This window comes from Strix uralensis, chromosome 11, assembly GCF_047716275.1.
Source record: "Strix uralensis isolate ZFMK-TIS-50842 chromosome 11, bStrUra1, whole genome shotgun sequence".
Classification (NCBI taxonomy): domain Eukaryota; kingdom Metazoa; phylum Chordata; class Aves; order Strigiformes; family Strigidae; genus Strix; species Strix uralensis.
Window position 1 is genome coordinate 8,048,435 of NC_133982.1, and position 16,078 is coordinate 8,064,512.

Sequence of the window (16,078 nt, forward strand, 5' to 3'; positions counted from 1 at the left end):
GGGAAGCAATTTTCTAATGAATTGGTGTAGAGCTCTGGAGTTCTCTTTTCCCTTTTGTCACTGGGAACCTTTCATTTCTCAAAACTGTTGTCCAGAATGCGTGTCCAGGGGCAGAGCTGATCACAGCTGTGCACTGCTGCATACGTATGTCAGAAAGTAACATCCATGCATGATAATGGAGGGGGGGTGGGGGTGGAGGAGGGAGGAACAACCACACACACACAAAACAGGCTATGCTGTCGCTGTCTGTTCTCCATGTGTGTGTGTGTTGGTTTAAGTACAAAATTTTCAGGCTTGCAAGTTCAAGTTTTGGCTGCAGTTATATGAAAGAACTCTAGCTGATGGCAAGAATGTATTTGCCAGAAGACTTGCTTTATTTTAAATGAAGTCAGTCTAAACAGATGTTGACAGACTGAAATCACCAAAAAGAATGCATGTCCAATTACTTTACGTGGAAGTGTCATATATTCGAGTAATGTAAGTCTGGAGATGTCTCACACGTTCAAAAAACTTGAATGATGTGAGAAGCATATTCATGAAAACCTGTAGAGGGGTGAAGTGTTTTTTTCTGTAATAATTAAAGATGTCTAAATTCATACAAGAAGCCCATTCATTTGAGAGTTTAATCCTGTGTTGTAGAAGTCAAGGGAGGCTTTTTGGCTTGATTCACATTCAGGATCAGACCTACCCATGTGTCATTGTCTGTCACATAGTCACACATATAATTGCCACTTGTGTCTTTAAGGTCCTACCTTGTGTCTGACAGCAATCCATCTTGAATGCCACATTTTATAAAATGACTTTTTTATTATCTTTTCCACCATCAGCAGAGAGATGAATATTGCTTAAGCTGAACTGCTGCAGGAGGAGGAAAAACTTGGATCTGTTGCTGTCTCTCTGCCTCTCCCTTTGTCTTTCTGACTTTTGACACCCTGAATACATCCTGTGTTTCTCCCAGAAATTGGAGTAGTGAAATGTGAAGACTTGGTATGTTTGTCCAGATTTTCAGACTGCTGGAGCAGCCTGATTGGAGCTGGAGCCTGGGCTGTGCCAGCCACATCTAGGAGTATCATACCTATCAAGTGTGTACGTGCAAGTAAGGCCCATGGCTTTGAGAGCAGTGGCTGCAAGAAGCATCTAGCCTACTGAATGTTTGCAAAGTCCCATACATGGCAAACACTTCAACTGCTGCATGTGAGCTTTTCCTCCTGTCATTAAATCCTGGACTGATGTGTGTCATCTACCCATCTGCGAGGGAGTGCTTGTTTGCTCAGAAGTAACAGTGTAGCAAACTTATTATGATGACTCATAGCTAAATGTCCTGGGGTAGGTTCAAGCCCTACAGTGTACCCTGTGCTCACTTCAAATTAAAAAAACCCAAAAAACCCCAACAAACCCAAAATCAGCTCCGTAAGTGAGTAACTGTTGAAAAGTCATTTCTTCAGAGACTTTAGAGGATAATATCTTATCTTGAATTCACAGACCCTCTAGTGCTCTTAGTAAAGAGTGCACTATGTATAAGAGCAGACTAAATTGGTTCTATGGTGTTATCATTAAACATTCTATCAGCAAACCTCTGATGGGACCTAACTCAGTTCTTTGCCTGGATAGAAGGGGGGGAAAAAAAAAAAAAATCAAGTATTTAATTAGGTCTTCTGTAATGTCAGCCAAAGGTGGATTTTTCTCCCATTTACTTCCAGTAAATTCTGTTGGTAAAAGTTGCCTTCTTTTCATAGTCTGAGTTCATAGGGGTTGAGTTCTGCTGAATTTGGTTGTTTTGGACAGTGTGGGAAACCAGCCCGATACAGGGAATGTGGTCAATGCTGTAGAATCTTTAGCTCAAATGTACTCTGGGATTGCTTTTATTCAGCATATACCCTATTCCTGATTGAGGAGAAGGGATTAAGAACTGAGACATGTAAGAAAAGCAATAAAGCCTAAGGATTTTCCCACTTACTGCCCAGTTTCTGAACCCAGGCAGAGAACTGGATAGATGAGTAATTAATTTTTCAGCCTTGGGTAAACCCTACAGTAAAGACTGGCATTAGAAAGCATCCTGCCCTTTTGTGTTTTAAGATGTGGGTCAGTGTTTTTTGAAAAACAGTTTTGCCTCCTTTGGTATAAAGAACTTCCTGCTTGCTATTTCTATCCTTAAATTCTTCCTTTCCTCTCCTGGGGTGAGTAATAGCCTTGTGCTGAGTCAAAGGGGAAGGTGTTGTTTGGTAAAGCATAGAATTGTAATCAAGGAGCTGTCAGTAACTAAATACCTGTATATTAACTGCAAGTTGTTTGTTTGTAATTTTTTTTAAATGTCTGGGAGCAGCAGGGGAGTGATGATTTTCTGGGTTAGGACAGTGACCCTTCCAATAGCCTATAACTGGACAAAAAGACAAGCTAAAGCACACAAAACATCAAGTTGTGCATTGCCAAACGCTAGTTCTCATGCCACCGCCTTTCTGGGCAGCAGCGAGGTAATAAACTTCTCTCCAGGTTCTTTTTAGGGATAATACTTGGTTGTCAGGGTATTCAGTTCAATGTGATGATAAAAGGGAACAACGAAGCAAAACAAATTACCAGAGAGACACTTTATTTCTAATTCAGAAAGTAAGCTAAATTGATCCATTGTTTTTGGTCAAATTGTGAAGAGGAAAAAGATGGAGGGAACCAGAAAAAAAAGTCCCACTGTTCTTTAGTTCCGTATCCTGCCGAAGGTACAAGTATTCCTGTTCTAGATAGCAGCTGGATGTGGTATAGGACAGCAGGTTAGATGAACAGGAACAGTGTCCTCACTTTGAAAATGTTTTCTCATTAGATATGCACAATTTAACTAAATCCAGCCATATCCAAAGAAAGCTAAACTTGAAAAGAAATACTTCACTGTCGCTAAGCTTAGAGCATCAAGGTTTGGATAAAAACAATAGTAGCTATTTGTTCCTTTTGGCTGCTTTGACAATTGGGTTGAGTTTTTTTGGTTTGTTTTTCCAAGAACAACTTTGACATTAATAGTTTCTTGATCACAAATTACTGGATGCTTAATCAACATACTGGACAAAATGTAACCTTTCAACAACCTGCATTTTTTATAACTAGATTTAATGGTAAAGCTTTCTCTGGTTCTTGGATTTGTAGCTTGCCTTGAATAAAAAAGACAATCAGGAAAATATCTGTACGTAGTCAGTTGGTTCAACATAGAGAAATTGTTTATCAAGTAATACCTGGTCTCTTCTGTGTGTCACTAATAAGGAGTTAAATATTGAAAACGTGATCTATTTTTATTGAGTCTGTAGTTACTGTATGGTCTTATCTTGCTTCAAACATAACTCATTGGTTTAAATCAAAGAGCTAATGGTCACAATTATGACTTAACGGTTGTCTACAGAGATTCATCAAGCTGGCACTGATGTTGAACAGATAAGATTATGTAGCCTTAGTAGCTAGTTTGGGTTGAATGTGTTTTGCTTTTTCAGTCTGGTTAATTGACAACCTTTGATAATCCACTCTTAGCTTTTGAGCTGAGGTATAGTAAAATCTGAAAACATGAAGAATAATTTGCTTGAAGATCCTCAGATTTTGAATCCCAGGCTTAAATCCTCTCTTTTAATGCCTAAACCATTGTATTTAGGAATCGGATTTTTTCTGATAGCCTCATGTGTGTTAATTAGCCCTATTGTAGTAGGATTATAAACTTGGTTAGGTCCTTATTAGCCAATTCATTATTATATCGGACTAGATGAACTATTAAAACTAAATAATGAAGATAAAGACTGATTTAGGGACTGATTAACACTGAACAGTGGTTTTACAGCATCTCTTATCTGAATTAGAGAAATACTCCTTTTGCGATTTTGAGTTGCTACCTTTCATTGCCTTTTGGAGGGGGGGTGTGTGTAAAGGAAGAAACATATGACCTTGATCAACTGGTCTTGAAATGTGTAGTGTTCTGCAATGTTCCTGGTCCTTGAGCTATCAGTTGCAAAACCAGCTCTATGTAAACCTAATTTTGTGCTTCTTAGGTTACTATTGTTTGTTCTCTAACTGATGAGCAAGAAGAGAAGAGCAAGTCTGCTATTGCAGTAGGAGATGAATTTCTGATTGGTATGCTTGGTAAAGAAATTGTTTATCCCTCCGTGGAGATGGAAAATTTTCCCCTGGTGCCAGTGGCTTAGAACTCTTTTCAAGAAGCAACAGGAAAATAGAAACCTCCTGAAAAATATTGCATATTTAAACTCACGGATTTTCTCTCCAAGTTCATATGGATAGAAGTTCTTCATGAGTCAAAAACCCTGTATCATTACATAAACTTTTTTTTGCCTCTTATCAGCTATTTACATGCTCTTACTTTTTATTGTATGCATTTAAATGAAAAAGCTCTTAACCAAAGAAAACAATTCTGTTATTAGAGCACTTTCCTTCTCTTACGCACATTTTGAAACGCCCTCCAATCTTTATTTTACAGCAATATCATGAAAAGTACTATTATTGCCCCTTTCCAGATACCTAAATGCTGTATCAAAATGTGGATTATAGTCCTATTAAATTAATACATATGCAAAATGCATCATGCATGATGAGATTGACTGCCTTAAGAGTAGCATAACAAATGATGGTCCATTCTTTTCACATATCTTTTCAATGTCTGCTTATTCATGATATACACTAATGGTGTGTTCCTCAAGATTAACAGAGGCAGTTCAAGCATTTGGTGATCCAAATAGGATTGCCCACTTGGATGGGAAAAAGAGCTTTTATGACTGATAGTGAAAATTAAATCTTATCTAGTCAATATAGCACCTTTTATCATTCTTTAGCAAAATTTCTACTCTACTATTAGGCAATAGTAATCCAGAAGGGTAACCAAACAATTGTCAAAGCAAAATCAGAGGTGGTATTACTTTTCTAGTCTTAGCTAGAGGGAAGGGAAAACAAAGCATCAAAAAAGTTAAAGCTCACACAGAAGCTTGACCAGGGTGGGGATTGTTTTGCTTTGTTTTGTTTTCTTTTTTTCTCCCTTGTGACACGATAAGCCAAACTTATTTAATGAGGAAATTTTTTTTTAAAATATGGGGTTTTTTCCATCATCTCATTTTTATAGTTACTGTAAAAGTCACTGTTCATGTGACATGGGACTGCAATATTTCATCGCTGTTGAATGCACACAAGTTAGAAATTCTCAGTCACTAGAGTTGTCACAAACCTGCACAGGACAGGTTTTCTATCCTGTTCCTCAGAAGGCTCTTTAAGAAATACTATCCCCTTCCATGCTCCACTGACCTACTTGTATCACAAACAATGTACTGTACTTCTTCGTTCTTCTGCCTGCCATGTGACTGCAGTGCTTTCAAATGGTCACATTCTGCCTCTTAAATGTGCCCGTGGAGGTATGTGGCAGATGCTCCACGAAGGGAGAGGACGTATGTATGTCTTCTGACATTCAGTCCTTCAGACTTCTCAATCTTATGACCTTTAACTTTTTGCTACAAAATCTGGTGGTGAGATATCGCTGCAGGTAATATTTTTTCAGGGAGCTGTTCTTTCGTTTTCAGTTTTATTCATCAGGAAGGGTGACCCTGGGTAGCCTTGACATCTGTATGTACTGTGCTGGTGTGATATTACTCAAATGAGAAAGGTATTTTATGGTTTTTCATTTGATACTTCCTCAGTGTTTTTTTCCTCCAGTAGAAGGAAAAAATAGTCTGTATTTTACTGCTAGTGGAAATGTAACCATTTATATTTAAGCAGCAGCTGTCTGGGCTTCTTTAATATTCAATGGAGAGTGGTAGAGTTAGGTTTGTGAGCCCTCTGAAGGCTTTGTTGACTATATGAGGAATGCAGGCTTCTAATTTGGACACCTGTATTAGATGGCTCCCGTATTAGATGGCACTAATGTTCCCTGAAGAGATTAACTTGTGTGCGTGGTTAATCATGCATGCATCCATGGCAGAAACCTGGATGAAGTCCATGTAGCCTCATTCCCAGACCTGTAGTTTGTCCAGACTCTGAAGGAGAGGATTCCTAGGGTATGGTATTGATCTTTGTAGCCCCTTGTTTCCAAAGGCAGGCTTTCAATCCTTTTCTGTGCCATGCATTCATTTAATAGCAGCGTGTGCTCTTATATTCTTCAATGAATTGGTGTTGAAAACTTCCATTCCATCCATCTAGCATGAGAAATCAGTTAATCTTTTGCAACAATGTTCACATAATGGGCCCAGCTTTCCTCTTAATGTGCTTGGTAACCCCATTAATGTTAGTAGGAGTTTCATGTGCACACAAGGAATAATGGCCTCCAACATCCCTATGACAACTGCTAATTCAGTGTGACCAATGTATAATTTCTGCTTCAAGCCTGAAGCAGTCTTTGGACCATTAAGTTAGTCTTACAGCCATGTTCAGGAATTTGTGGCAAATTCAAATAATGATGTAGGAATTTTAGCAGGATTGTGTTTAGCTGATTAAGAGTTTAAAAAATTAAGATGGTAGTTATAAACTGTTCAGAGTCATGTTCCATTTGCTACAATTGAATATGTGAACTGAATATATTAATCTTAACAACTAAAGATTAATGAAAATTTCTAGCTTTTATGACTAAAGGCTGATAGAGACCTTTAAAGAATTCTTAGTGATGAAAGCTTAAGTCTTTATTCAAAGTTGTATCATAGAGAAGGGAGCACCTGTTATTAGACACTTAACTTTGGTGTGCTGGTGAGATAGGAGTAGGAAATCTTTTCTTGTCAGGAATAACCATAACTAGTCTTTTAACAGTTCATAGTGTTTTTCTTTTATGGTTGAGTAAACTAACTTCTCTTATGAGCCAATAAATGAAAATATTCCTTAATAATTTTCTTTCTATGTATGGTGAGCATTGGGTACCTAATGTCATTAGGCAGTTTTCAGAATTCCAGAGCTGTCTGGCTGTCCAGTCTTTGTTTTAATCTCTTGGTTTCAGATGTGTGATTTGTGATTTTGACTTCCGGTGGCAATTAATGCATTGAAAGGGAAGGGGAAATATTGTAATTTCAATCACTGCAGTTCATTTTAATGGCATGTTCCTTTGGATTTCTGTGAGGATAGTAATAGAAGCCCACAACTTTTCTTGTTTTCTTACTAACTACACATATCATAGTGTCTCCTCACCCAGAAGTCCTTCCATGTCTTTACATGTTTTTGAGTCTCTGCAGCTTCTGCTCTTAGATAGCATTCTCAGGCTGAATACAGTAATCCAGAAGAAACCTTTTAGTTTTTTTTTTTAAGTTTTTACCTTTTAGTAAAGTATTTGACATCATCACCACCTTTGAAAGACAACGTTTTGTTTGCTATTTCAAAGGCTCCTGCAAACAGAGCAGAATGTATCTCCCACTTTTAATTCTTATGACTTTGTAAAAGCTTTTAGTTATTAAAAGTAGTAGTTTATTTCTTTTCAAACCAATTGAGATGTCCCAAGTTTTCTAACTGGTTCTATGTTTTTTGGAACAGTATTGTTGTGCCTTTGCATAGATGTGAAAAATATATTAACAGCTTGCAGTTCAGCAGAAGTCAGGAATACAGACAGGTATTCTTTCAGTACTGTTGGTTAATCTGGTAAATGAACAAATCCCATGTCTCTCAGTAATAATGATAATGCAAGGGTAATTCCCCCTTAAAGAAAGCTGAGATGACCCTCACTACTAGATTATTGCCCATGTCCAGAATTGACTGTTGCAGGTGCTCGCTATCATTGCACATAGGCAGTTATTTTCTTCCACAAGTTCTAAATTTTGTACTGAAAGACTTCTCTGTTCATTGGGATCCCATGGATTAGGAAGGTTTGCCTTGGTATTTTTCAAAAAAGTTTACTCTGCTAATCAGACAGCTCCTCAAATGTCAGCCAACAGTGTGGTCACTGTTGGAAAGCAAAACTTTCCCTCTAGGAACCCTAAGTATTTATAAATCAGGGGTGCTTACTGTGACTGTAGGTATAATAGTACTGACTCTTTAGCCATTCAAGTTGATTAAAAAAAAAAATTAAAAAAAAAATTGGCAAGTCGCATCACCTTCATCTGTCACAAACAACTTCCAGACCCTCTGTACATGCCAGGAGGGTTATTTAGAAGCGGGTATGTTGCTCCTCTTCACAGCTCTGTAAATAGAGATGTATGAAGCATGTGCAACTGTATCAGTAACACTGTGCGCTTATAGGTCTAGGCTTTTCATCAGCAGGGTATACATTTGCAATATTCTATAATGCCTGACCTTGTTAATGCTAAGAGCATTTTGTTAGTGAAGTACAACTGCAGTCATGTAATAGTGAAGTGTCCGAAGTCAGAAGAGATATTTGAAGTGATCCTATTTCTCACCAGTAAGCAGCGAAGGCATTGCAGATTTGCTGTGAGCTTCAGTACAGAAGTGTCATGCCTTAGTGCATTAGTAATTGTGTTCTGTGCCAGATTTTACTGCAGAATTAACTCCAAAACATCTGTAGAACAAATCTTCTTACTTGCTGTGTAAAAATGTGTTGCTAATTGTGTGGGTGGCATTTCTCAGTCTGCTTGGGAGTGCCAGGAACCATATTGTATTATTTTTAAAGCCTCTGAAGGCTGATAACAATCTGTCTGTAACTGTAAAATAATAATCTGATGTAATGACAGGAGAAATAAACTTCTCAACTGACTTGATAGAAAAATGTGGTCATGTTGAATAGATGTTTCCAGAGTTAACAAGTAATAAAAGTAATTGGCTGGCAAGAAATACTGCTAAGAGAGTGACATTTTATAATAAGAACAACTTTAAAAATCAAATTAATTAGGAAACCTTTTCTGGGTCCCAGTCTCACAGGTCAGGAGGAGGAAACCAGCTTGATCTCTTCCCCCACCCCTGTTCTGTCCTGGCCTGCAGTGTATGTGCTTCCAACAGTGTAGCATTCAGCAGTGAAAATGATGATGATCTGTATAAACATAAGGGGGGAAAGCAGTAACTCACAGGAACCCTAATTTTAGTTACCATTAGCTACAATTGCTCAAGAATGGTTAAAAAAAAAAAGTTATTTCGCCTCATTTCTAGTTCAGGTTAAATCTTCTGAAGTATTCATACCTCAAGGATGTCCTTCCTGCCTTTTCAGCTGTGTGTGTGTGGGGGGGTTTATTTATTTTAAGCTTTCATTTAACATCTAGAGTTAAATAAGATTTTCCTAGGCCTTCGAGGAAATCTTTTTCTCTGGATACTGTATGTTAAATTACTTTGTCCAAATAGAATAATAAAAAAAGGTTTTTCATTAGAAACTCTTCCAGGTGCTACAGAGCTACTATCAAAGTATCATTAAGGGTTGTTGCTCATGTATCAATCTTAAAAGATGACTAGAGGAATTTTTCTTCCTAGGGATAATTGACTGTGTCTTCGCTTACTTTACGAGACGACAGAGTTTCTGAAAAAATGTCTATTGATCTATAAGCATAAATGTCTCATTACATTTGTATGCAAGATGCAACTTGATGTTGTCTGTCCATTCATATCCAGTCTCTAATGATCTTGCAGACTGATATTAGCAGTAATAAGAACACTGAAAGTTGTGTTTACCGTTTATATTCGAGATCAGTCATAATTTAATATGTTTTTTTTTTTCTAAATGACATTTATTAGAAGGAATCCAAGTTGCATTTCTGTTGTATATAGTTTAAATTGTGGTATATAACTTGTCTTTAACAGGTTTGCCCTGGTTTCCATGTTTTCTGAAGTGGGAGTTTAAAGTGGATGCTTCATTATATTAAAGACAAAAGACATGGAGTAGAGATAAAGTTGTTTTATAAAGGTGATATATCTACCATATACCAATGAAGCTGGATTAGATACCTCATTCCACAATTTGTTTTGTCATATATGTATATATACATATATGTATCTTGTTAGCTTCAGGATGTCTGTGGTCCTCTAAGGAACTTCCTGCAGTCAGTGAGGCGTAGAAATGTGGATAGACTGAAGGAAAAAGTATGACGGATGGAAAAAACATCAAATTAAGTCAAGGAAATGTACATACAGCAAATGTTCCACAGGAAACTATTCATTCCCAAAGTTAAGGATTCAGCAGATTTTCATTTAAGCTCATTTTGTCTACTAAATTATATAAATTCTGTGTTTTGGTCATTCTCTACAAAACAGCTCTTTTCCATCAAAATCTGGAAGTATGTTATCTGGGCTGGATTTATGTGACCAGAAGAAGCAAGAGTTACTAGAGAAAACATCAGAAGAAATTGAGTGTGTGCTGGGGGTTCATTAGGAAGTTTAACCTAGAGCCTTCTTTTATTCAGTAATCTGTCACTAGCTCTTCATACAATTAGAATGAAAATGGTAGGCTTGGGAGTTTGTTAGACTTTGGTACATCATTCCTTTAACTGCTAATTTAACTGCAACAAGTTCTTGCACCCTTCATGAACTTCCTACAGATGACTTGGACTGTAGATTGTCTTGTAGAATTTATTTACTGTTTAAAAGTAGTTATCTCCTACAAGCTTTCTCTTACAGATCTTTGAGAACCAAACTGAAGTTTGGAAACTTCAGATATTTCTACAAAGTCATAGATGTCACACTGTACTTCTATGAATCTTTTAATCAAAGTGTTAAAAACCCCCGACCATCCTCCCAAAACAAAACCCCAAACAAACAAAATGCCCCCACTATAGTCTGACACTCTTCTGTGGAGTCTCATAGAAGAGAACTTTCTGCTTATTTACTGTATAGGAGAGAGACATTATTAGAGTTTCATCTGCCAAAGTTGTTTATCCAGAATTCTTAGAAAAAGGTCCAGAAGGATAAAGCCTTTCCATCCATAACTCACCTAATGTCCCTTCTGGAATCTCTGTATTTCATTGCAGGTTCAGAATGTATGGCAGTGGTAGAACTGAAATTAGATAGAATAATATGCATTGTAGAGGGCTACAATATGTGTTGGTTTCTCTTTATAAATAGCTTTGTGCCATAGGAAGACAGAAGCATGAAAGGTGGTAGGAGAGAAGGAAAGGACTTGAGTGGGGCTGTGAGGCTGATGAGAAACCCCCAAAGAGGCTGGGGATCTGGGCAAGAATACTTGATTGATTTATGCAGCTAATGTCTATAATTATAAGGCAGTAAGTGACTGAAGTAGCTGTTACTACGTTACTTGCTGACTTTTTTTAAAAACTATTGGCAGATTGCACTGTGACAGAGACCTTTTTGCCTGCTGATACCAACAGCAGAATGTCTTAGAGACCATGAAATATTTATGGTAGGTAATGATATTTACATGTTTACATTTAAATGCTTATGTTTTCAAGATATTGTCCAAAAACTTCTTAAGAATCACGAGCAGGGCCTGTACTTATTGCTAGTCTTTATACAAACTCGTAATGAATCTCCTCTTGTTCAAATTATTTAACGTCTGTGTAATTGCTGCATTTATAAAATGGGAATTACAGGGCTCTGTGGGATACAGTCTGCATAGTATGGTTGCTGTTACTGTGGCAGTACTGTGGGAAAGCAAAATGCTTCACTATAAAGAAGCCCTGCTGAGAAAAAGCAACCTGGAGGCTTGTTCAGTAGCATCCTACAAGGGGAAGCAAGCATCTCTCTCTCTCTCTAAAACTCTGCATTTTGAGGGCCAAAGATACGTAGCCAAGATAAAACAACTATGCCTTGAACAAGGGTATAAAGCAAGGTAAGAGAATCTGGAACTAAACTAGTAAAATGAACGTTCTCTATATCTGAACATCAGTGATTTTAGCCCTATTTCTAATTTAAATGTCCCCCAGACTCTTTCTTCTCTTTTAAGCATATGCATAATTCCTGAGTAATTACAAATTTTTTTGTCCCCAGACTTTCTGTTGGGTTTTTTTGGGGTGGAGGTAAAACCAGCACCATTACCATGTATATATAATATTTAAGTTCAGAATATATATGTAAAAGTATGTATATTATAAAAAGATTATACATTATGAAAAGAAAAAAGGCAAACTTAGAAAAAGTGAAAAATATAGGGTTCATAAATTGTCAACTATTTATTTTATGACTGTAATATACTTCATAATAAATCCAAGTTTGTGAATTGGAATATATAAAATGTTCTCAAATGGTTTGTAATGATTAATGTCAACACATTTTTGTAGTAAGAATTTACTATTATATAGAGGCTTCTGATTTTAAACTATTTCTCCTTCAGTTACAGCACTGCCATTATTTTATGTGTGCCGATTAGAAATATAATTTTTCATATCACTTAATGATTTAACAAAAATATTTTAGAGTAATTTTGATCAGTGGTAAATACATGCTATTATTGAACCATAGACCTGTTTTATTATCCCATAATGCCAGCAACAATAAAACTGAAAAGTAAACTAAACGTGCAACCCAAATATTGTTTCCATCAAAGAAAATGGAGTTCTACTGCTTTAGCATTAATGGAAATTGGATGTTTGGTTTCTGTGCTTTAGAGGATGTTATACCAAAATGGTGTATCTATATAAACTCCATACATTTTTTGAGAAGAAACTGTAATTCTGTATACTAGGTCTTCAAAGTCCAGGGTTCTCAGAAGTATAGCACAGCATTTAAGTGACAGTGTATGAATGTTGCTGTTCTGCCATGGCTACCCGTGTCAGCCAGATTAAAGCTAACTTGCATATGTCTGCAAATATTGTAGTCAGACTCTTAATGGTGACTTAAGTATACGTCAAACCCTGTGAACATGTTTGTGACTGTCAGACTCGTATCTGCAATTACTATAAACTTACCATGAGAGAGTGAAAACAGCAAGAGGAATGATTTTTTTGTTGTTGTTGCTTTGAATGTGCAAGGCTGATATTTTAGTAGTATTTTATTACCAAGTTGTAATGATGCCAGTCATACCTCACCATTTATTTTTGGATTACAACGTTCTGTACCCACAGAATTTGTTTTCTGCTTAGATACTACTAACCAAATCACAGTGCTCTTACTCTTATCTCTGTTTAGCCAAGTGTTCAATTTTAGTATATACCTGGAAAGTTCTCTTTCTAAGGTCACGTGGACGCAAACCAGCTTTATATAATTTTAGTAGCACACATTTTGTAGAGCTGTATCTGAGTTTTCTCCCCCATTCCATTACTCTTGCAGAATGCTTTCTTTTGACAGAATTTAAATCAAAATCTGTATTATTAGGAATGTCGTTTCCTTGCTTGATGAGCACAGGTTACTCAGCCCAGCTGGAATGCTAAATATTTCTTTGTTGTCTTTGAATTTAATAAGTTTACAAACTCCTTTTGATATGTATAAATATTTCATGGGAGATGGATCCTTGGCCTACAGTTTTGGCTTTCCTCCCTACATAGAACAGAAAAGGGAAGGGAGAAGCCAGCCTTCTTTCTCGCTTTCCTCCTTCTATTTATTGACCACAAAAAGCTGCTTGCCGCTTCATATCTGCCTCTTTATGCTGAGAGGGTTTTTGTTACAAATTCTTATTTAACTTGCAGTAGCTTTCAGTGTAGCTTTTAATGTATGTGCAAGGTGAGAGTGCGGTATTTAGTTTCAGTAAATTTACCTTAGATCCATGAGACTGCTTTGTGCCTTTCAGCCCTCTGTATGGGTATCTCCACACATCCAGTCCACAGGACATGCCTGGGATGCTTACTACAGTTATTACAGATACTTATTACAGTTAATACTAATTACAGTTAATACAGATATTTCCAGTATGTTGTTTTTCATTAGAGCTGTCAATTGCAACAAAAGCCTTCACCATCTGCCTTCTGATTACAGTGAAGTTCTTAAGGAATCAAGCTGACACAACAAGCTTATTTAGGGTTCTGTTCTTTATCAGATTATGGGCAACAGGTCTATACCCTTCTTATACCTTCATTTAACTGGGGCTCAGGATAGTTAAACACCCTTTCACCATCACCAAAGACAGGGTTTTTGAAGACATTTCTGAAGTGTGCAAAACCATACTTGGTCACATTGCATGCGATTTGTGATAGCATTGTAAGTAATTTAAATGCTGGGTAGGTCAATACAGCACTCCCTTACGTACCTAGCTGGCAGCTGAAGGCCAGAGTTCATCCTTTTCCAAGCAAATACCTAAAAGTGTTCATATTGGTGATGTTCCCCTGTGACATTTTGTCAGCATTAAGTGAGCAGAAGAATTGCCACCAAGCTTGCAGAGGTGTTCTGCTTCTGTCTTTACCTACCTATAAAGACAAGAGGATACCCGTTTCTGTCCTTGGAGGGTGAGAACACCTAAGGCAACGTTTTGGTTTAGTGGTAGTCAAGAAATGAGTTTGATCTTACCAGAACAGTTTTGAGCTCAAAGCAATTTGCTTAGTTTGTGATCAGTTCTGCCTCTGACCCAGAGCAATGTATGACAGGTGATGAGAGACAACACAGTGGCAATGCTTTATGTGAACATACAGGGAGAAACCCCACATTGTTTTCATCATGACAGGAACCTGTCCACTTATGCTGACTCAACTGCCAGGATTAATGAACAGTGTGGAATATCAATTGTGAAGCTACTTCTTTTCTTTCTTTTCTTCCCCCTGCATCCATGTATGGTCACAGAAAAGATACAACAGATTTTGCAGGGAATGTCAGGCATGCTTCCCTCCTCTAAAAGCCTGGGAATTTATGATCTCTGAAGGATATTGTGATCTCCGGGTTCCTGATCTTTGTGGACTACTGCATGCCAGCATTCTAACTTAAAGAAGTGGAAGATGTTCAGATGAGAGACTGAAGTATTCATTGCATCTCTTTGGACTAAAGAATTGGTTCTTGAATCTGTTAAGACTGGTGTTATTGGAGATACTACCACTTCCATGGAGGCAGAACATAATGTCCCCAGAGTATGTGAACACTTCACCTAGATCCAGCGTCTCTGCATTTTCACACTTCCTCTGGGACTTCGACTGTTAGACACGTTTGTTTTCCCATAATGGTGGCATAAAAGACAGTTTTGCTAGTGGCAAAAAAAGGTGGAAGAATGAGGAAACTTCAAGCCTCAATAGGAGAGCATCTTTCTGCATGGGTCTAGGCACCCTTTCCTTTGCTAAGCCCTTCAGACTTTTTCTAAGACTGTATCTGGCTTTGCCTGAAAAAAGAGAACTGGCTGCTTCTAAATGAATCTCTGACTCTACCACCAGTTGACCAACTTAGAGACTTCTGATCAAACTGTGGTTTGATCCGCAGGCCTATATAGCTTCTGTGACTACTTTCAGAATATCTTCAGTCCTGAGAGCTCTGGAGTAGCCACCTGAGGGTTTCTTCACATATTCACAAATGGATTTCCTTCACAAGGCAAATAGACTAGAGCTTTTTTGGCAAAACTCTGCCAAACTGTTCTATCTTTTATAGAACTCTCAGTGTCTGGGAATCGCCTGTAGGACAATCTGTACAGACAGTCACATCAAGGAAGAAAAAAAAGTATCTCTTTCTGCAGTTATGGTTCTGTGTGTGTTATCCATATATTTCAAAATGTATTTTTCTTTGCTACGCTTAAAGAATGTTGGACTTTGCATTGATGAAGAAACCAAGGAACTGTTCTGCTCATGACTTCTTTTGCTTTTGGGAGTAACTTTAGAGCACAGCAGAGTACTCTTTTTGCCTGTGTAATCTTCAATCATGAGCATAAAGAATTTCTTTAAGGAGAATAGAGGATGGGAGGGGCAACCAATGACAGTTCATTTTATGCAGGCCTAAAACAGTATTAGACAAAACTGTTGTGTTTTTTGCCTGTCATGCCAAAAGCTAGTAGCTCATTGCATTTGCAGCAAAAGGCTATATATGGAACAGTTGGGAACTTTTCCAAAGTTTGTGTCCTCCTCACTAGCTGCAAAAGGAATCGTTTTTCAAAGGTAAGGTGAGATTCTTCTGGGGATTTCAACAATATTCTAAACTGGTGTTGGGGTTCTAGCAGAGAACTAGAATGTAAGTTAATGATGTTTTTCATATCATTTTATGATATGAAAATGCATATCCCCAAAACTGTCTTCACATATCACCCAATGCAGTTCACCAGGTGTGCTGTGCTGGTGCAAAACGTATTATGACATTTTCTTTATATCTGGTTAAAGATTTAGTGTTGCTACATCTGTCACTGATTGCATGTCAT

The 16,078-nt window shown here is 37.4% G+C and overlaps 1 protein-coding gene across 7 annotated transcripts in view; it reads left to right on the top strand.

The window, feature by feature from the left end:
- Positions 1 to 16,078, top strand: part of OTUD7A (OTU deubiquitinase 7A) — a 214,756-nt gene that overhangs the window by 43,602 nt on the left and 155,076 nt on the right. The window lies entirely within an intron of this gene.